This window comes from Cebus imitator, unplaced genomic scaffold (assembly GCF_001604975.1).
Source record: "Cebus imitator isolate Cc_AM_T3 unplaced genomic scaffold, Cebus_imitator-1.0 Scaffold135, whole genome shotgun sequence".
Classification (NCBI taxonomy): Eukaryota; Metazoa; Chordata; class Mammalia; order Primates; family Cebidae; genus Cebus; species Cebus imitator.
The window spans coordinates 435,906-442,473 of NW_016107450.1; positions in this window are offsets into that span (position 1 = coordinate 435,906).

Sequence of the window (6,568 nt, forward strand, 5' to 3'; positions counted from 1 at the left end):
AAAAAAAAAAAAAAAAAAAAAGAACCATCCCCTTGGCAATGAGTGAGTTCTTACTCAGTTAGTTCACATGAGATCTGGTTGTTTAACAGTCTGGGATCTTCCCCCACCACCACTCTTTTGCTCTTCCTTTTGCCATGTGACATGACTGCTCCTCCTTCACCTTCCACCATGATTGGAAGCCTTCTGAGGCCTTCACCAGCAGCAGATGCTGGAGCCATGCTTATACAGTCTGCAGGCCCTGAGCCAATTAGGCCTCTTTTCTTTCTTTCTTCCTTCCTTCCTTCCTTCCTTTCTTTCTTTCTTTCTTTTTTTCTTTCTTTCTTTCTTTCTTTTTCTTTCTTTCTCTTTCTTTCTTTCCTTCCTTCCTTCCTTCCTTCCTTCTTTCTTTCTTCTTCTTTCTTTTCCTTTCTTTTTCTTTCTTTCTTCCTTTCTTTCTCTTTCTTTCTTTTTCTTTTCTCCTTCTTTCTTTTTGTTTCCTTCTGATTCAATCCACATAAACTGCTTTTCTTTCTTTCTTTTTTTTTTCTTGAGACAGAGTTTCACTCCTGTTGCCCAGACTGGAGTGCAATGGTGTGATCTTGGCTCACTATAATCTCCGCCTTCAGGGTTTAAGCAATTCTCCTGCCTCAGTCTCCCACATAGATGAGATTACAGATGCCTGCCACCATGCCCAGCTAATTTTTGTATTTTCAAAATTTCTTTAGAGATGGGGTTTCACCATATTGACCAGGCTGGCCTCAAACTACTGATCTCATGATCCACCCGCCTCGGCCTCCCAGAGTGCCGGGATTACAGGCGTGAGCCACCATGCCTGGCTGAATTTTTGTCTTTTTAGTAGAGACGGGGTTTCACCACATTGGCCAGGTTTGTCTTGAACTCCTGACCTCAGGTGATCCACCCATCTTGGTCTCTCAAAGGGCTGGGATTACAGGCATGAGCCACCACACCCGGCAACTGCTTTTCTTTATAAATTAGTCGGCCTCAGGTATTTCTTTACAGCAACACAAAAGTAGCCTAACACAGCCACATGTATACCTGGGTGAGAATCTTGGCTTCGCCTTCAATGGCTGCATAATCTTGGAGCAATCACTTAGCCTCTCTGAACCTCCATTTTCAGCATCTATAAAATAGGGTACTATACAAAATATCTCACAGGGATATTTTGAGGATTTAAAGAGATAATGAATGGAAGGTACCTAACATATAAGAAGTGATGAACAAATTGTTAATTTACCCAAATAAAAAAATTACTATTATCCTAAGTTCTTAGACCATCTGTGCAGCTTAAGCACTGAAGGACACTGTATCCAGTCTGACAAGCAGAGACAAAGAAAAATGTACGAAACCCCCTGGTGTGTATATGAAGAAAACAAAATCTACAGGAACTAAAACAAATGGAAAGTTAGAAGATCAAAGCTACTTTGCAGAAGACCACTCAGTCAGACATCTCCCTGGCATAGTGCCAAGTTCAGAACAAGCAACACATAGCCTGCAGTTATGAAACATTCATAGCACAGAGAGCCATCGGGTAACCCAGGTGCCATCCTGTGCCTCAAGGCCAGGCTTCGCTGGCATCAGAAGTCAGGAAAGAAGCAAGAGTTTAATCCATTCAATTATTCAATAAATGGCCAGGTTCAGTGGCTCATGCCTGTAATCCCAGCTCTTTGGGAGGCCAAGGAGGGTGGATTGCTTGAGCCCAGGAGTTCAAGACCAGCCTGGGCAACGTGATGAAACCCTGTCTCTACAAAAATTACAAAAAGTTAGTCTAGCATTTTGGCATGTTCCTGCAGTACCAGCTACTCAGGGGGCTGAGATGAGAGGATCACATGATCCCAGGAGGTTGAGGCTGCAGTGAGCTGTGATCATGCCACTGTATTCCAGTCTGGATGACAGAGTGAGACTCTGTCTCAGAAACAAAAACAAACAACAACAACGAAAACCAAACTTCAATAAGCATGTGGAGCACCTAGTATATTCCAGGTACTATGCTCAGCTGTTGCCCATACAGAAAAGAAAAAGGCACGCAGTCACTGTCCTCAAGCAGCTCACAGTCTAGTAGGGAAAAAACCACAAATATTCACAAGGCAGTGAGATAAGTACACAAATGGTATGTGTGAAGTAGAGCAAAGGCACAAAGCTTTGGAGAATAGATCAAAGAAATGGTGCTCTTATTTCTAAAATCTTACAGCAAGACTTGCCAGGCTTGGTGGCTCACACCTATAATCCCAGCACTTTGGGAGGCCGAAGTGGGCAGATCACCTGATGTCAGAAGTTTGAGACCAGCCTGGCTAACATGGTGAAACCCCATTTCTACTAAAAATACAAAAAATTAGCTGGGCATGGTAGCACATACATGTAATCCCAGCTACTCAGGAGGAGGCAGAGGCAGGAGAATCACTTTAACCCAGGAGGTGGAGGTTGCAGTGAGCCGAGATTATGTCATTGCACTCCAGCTTGGACAACAAGAGCAAAACTCTGTCTAAAAACAAAAACAAGACTTGAGACTCTGGAGATGGGAATTCTCATCCCTTCCTGCTTCTCTTTGGTTTTACACAAATATTTTCACCTATTTGAGTCTTGGTGTCCCCTTGAAACATTGAACGGTATGTTTCTTAAGGTTTGGGCAGTAACTTAAACTTTCTGTGTGATTTCTTCTCTGTAAAATGAGGATAGTAATAAAACCTACTTCATGGGATTAAGTGGCTTCATGTTTGTAAAAGTATTCAGAATAATGCCTGAATAACAATAACGATCTGCCTGCAAAGTAAAATAAATGTAACTATCCTATTGTTTCTGTTACCAGGCTCCCATCATAAAATCTGTGGTTTGTTTATCTACATAGATGATTCTTCCAGTATCCTGCTTTCTTTATTGTGTTCTGCCATACCTGGGAAACGTATGTACATGGGTCATACTCTAAACTTTGCCATTTTCAGGCAAGAATAGAGAAAAAAGAGTGAAAAGAAATGAACAAAGCCTCCAAGAAATATGGAATTATGTGAAAAGACCTAATCTAAGTTTGATAGGTGTACCTGAATGTGACACTCTTCAAGATATTATCCAGGAGCACTTCCCCAACCTAGCAAGGCAGGCCAACATTCAAGTCCAGGAAATACAGAGAACACCACAAAGATATTCCTCAAGAAGAGCAACCCCAAGGCACATAATCGTCGGATTCACCAGGCTGAAGTTGCTTATCAGTTTAAGGAGATGTTGGGCCGAGTGATAGAGTCTTCTAAATATACAGTCATGTCGTCTGCAAATAGAGAACACTTTTTTTTGCTCTCCATTTGCTTGATAAATCTTCCTCCATCCCTTTATTTTTAGCCTATGTGTGTCCTTGCACATGAGATGAGTTTTGACTTTTTATCCAATTTGCCAGTCTGTGTCTTTTGATTGGGGCATTTAGTCCATTTACATTTAAGGTTAATATTGTTATGTGTGAATTTGATTCTGCAATTTTGATGCTAGCTGGATGTTTTGCCTATTAGTTGATGCAGTTTCTTCAGTGTGTCGATGCTCTTTACCATTTGATGCATTTTTAGAGTGGCTGGTACCGGTTGTTCCTTTCTGTGTTTAGTGCTTCTTTCAGGAGCTCTTGTAAAGCAGGCCTGGTGATGATGAAATCTCTCAGCAATTGCTTGTCCATAAAGGATTTTCTTTCTCCTTTGCTTATGAAGCTTAGTTTGGCTGGATATGAAATTCTAGATTGAAAGTTCTTTTCTTTAAGCATGAACTCATTTCATTGAGTTGATCTTCAGTCTCTGATATCCTTTCTTCTGCTTGGTTGATTCGGTTTTAAAACTTGTGTATGCCTCACAAAGTTCTCGTGCTGTGTTTTTCAGCTCCATCAAGTAATTTATATTCTTCTCTAAGCTGTTTATTCTAGTTAGCATCTCATCTAACATTTTTTCTCAGTTCTTAGTTTCTTTGCACTGGGTTAGCATATGTTCTTTTAGCTCTGAGAAGTTTATTATAACCTACCTTCTGAAACCTGTTTCTGCCAATTCGTCAGATTCATCCTCCATCCATCGTTGATCCCTAGCTGGTGAGGAGTTGTGATCCCTTGGAGGAGGAGAGGTATTCTGGTTTTTGGTGTTTTCATGCTTTTTGCGCTGGTTTCTTCCCATCTTAGTGGCTTTATCTACCTGTGGTCTTTGTAGTTGGTGACTTTCAATGGGGTCTCTGAGTGGATGTCCTTTTCATTGATGTTTAAGCTATTTCTTTCTGTTTCTTAGTTTTCCTTCTAACAGTCAGGCCCCTCTGCTGCAGGACTGCTGGAGGTCCACTCCAGACCCCGCTCAGCTGGGGATCACCCTCGGGGGGCTGCAGAACAGAAAGGGTTGCCGCCGGTTTCTTCCTCTGCTATCCTTGTCCCCGAAGGTTACCCACCACATGTCAGCCTGAGCTCTCCTTTATGAGGTGTCTCTTTGGGTATACGAGAGTTGGGGAGTTGCTTGAGGAGACAGTCTGTCTCTTATAGGAGCTCAAGTGCTGTGCTGGGAGCTCCGTTGTTCCGTGCAGAGCTAGCTGCTCGTCAGGTAACTCTAAGTCTGCTGCAGCTGAACTTGTAACTGCCTGTTTTCCCAGGCTCTCTGTCCTAGAAAAGTCAGCTTTATTTATAAGTTCCTGTCATGCTGCTGCCTTTTTTCATAGATGCCCTGCCCCACACGGAGTAGTCTAGTCACAGTCTGCCAGTGGGGTGTTGCTGAGCTGCTGCAGGCTCTGCCTACCTGCTGTGTGAAGTGGTGGACTGCCTCAGTAGTGGTGCCTTGCCTCGGTAGTGGGGGACGCCCTTCCCCCCACTGAGCTGGACCATCCTGGGTCCAGCTGTGCTTGCTGCAAAACTCTTAATCCAGAGCATTTCAGATTGCTTGTTTTGTGGGAGTGCTACCTGCCGAGCCAGATTGCCTGGCTCCTTGTCTCAGCCCCCTCCTTTTCAGTTGAATGGGTGGCTCTGTCTCCCTGGCGTTTGAGGTGCCAGTTGAAATGGCTGCCCAGACTTGTGTGAGTTTCTGTGTGCCCACCCAGCACTGGCTGAAACCACCGTGCTGAAAACTCGTGGCGCTTTTCAGCCGGGAATTTCCTGGTCTGTGGGCAGTGAAAATTTGTTTGGAAATGCAGTAAGCACTCACCCTCTGCACTATTCTCGCTGGGAACTGCACTCTGGAGCTGTTCCTATTCAGCCATCTTGGATCCTCTCCCCATTTATATTTGAATGGCCCACTGGACTAAAAACTCTTCTCTGAATCTCCATCTACTTATTTGAGTCCTGACACCCTACTTAGTTCTATTTTTCTTTTTTCCTTTTGGTAAGAAACGGGGTCTCTGCTTCCCAGGCTGGAGTGCAGTGGCATGATTACTGCTTACTGTAACCTTGAACTACCAGGCTTAAGCAATTCTTTCACCTCAACCTCTGGAGTACCTGGTACTACAGGCACCCACCATCATGCCTGGTTAATTTTTAAAAATATTTTTCTTTTAGAGATAGTGTTTCCCTATGTTGTTAAGGCTGGTCTCCAACTCCTGGCCTCAAGAAATCCTCTCATCTTGGCCTCCCAGAGTGCTGGGATTACAAGCTCATTGAGCCCAGCTCCTATTTAATTCTTGCTGGAATCCATCTCTTCCTAGTTGTGTGACTTATAGCAACTAACCTAATCTTTCTGAACCCATTTTCTATTTCTTAGACTATTGCAGGGATAAAATAAAATGCAAAAGACAGACATTGGTATAGATACAGATAAGGATATGGATAGAGGTATGCGGATATTCAAGAAACATTAGTTTTTCATCCCTATATTTACAAATCTCAGCTTCTGGTGCTATGTCCATTACTTCAGGCCTCCTTTACTTGCCATGAAATCCTGAGTCTGCCATTCCTTCACAGACGCTCTCCTCTGTGTCCACTATTCCCATGCCATCTCTTCTCCTTTTCTTTCCTAGCCTATAGCACTGAGGTCCCTGCAGCCACTATGGCTGAGCCAGCACAGCTCACAGCAGACCCATCTGCTTGGATCACACTTCCTTGTCCCCTTCTTCATCCCTATCCTCACAGCACCCATACTTCCCAAACATCGTTGATACTCAAAGTTTGGTCTGAGGGCCAGCAACAGCAGCATCACCTGTGAGCAAGTTAGAAATGCAGCAGTGATGCCCCACTCTAGACCCAGAATTCTGCATTTTGACAGGGTTAACATTCCTCCTCCTGGAATCCTTCTCTGATGTCCCTGTAGTAAGTTAGGGGCTTTTACGCTATGCTCCATCCCACAGGAATCAGCTTGCCATAGGACAAAGGAAACTCATTCCTGGCCTTGGAATCCACATGTGCAAAAGTCTACAGGCTAAAAATATCCTAGAGCATGTGGTATATGGATTTATCAAACTATTCCCTCCATTGCAATGATTTTTTTTTTGAGACAGAGTCTCACTCTGTCACCCAGGCTGGAATGCAGTGGCATGATCTCAGCTCACTGCAACCTCTGCCTTCCAGGTTCAAGTGATTCTCCTGCCTCAGCCTCCTGAGTAGCTGGGATTACAGGCATGCAACAGCTGTGCCTGGCTAATTTTT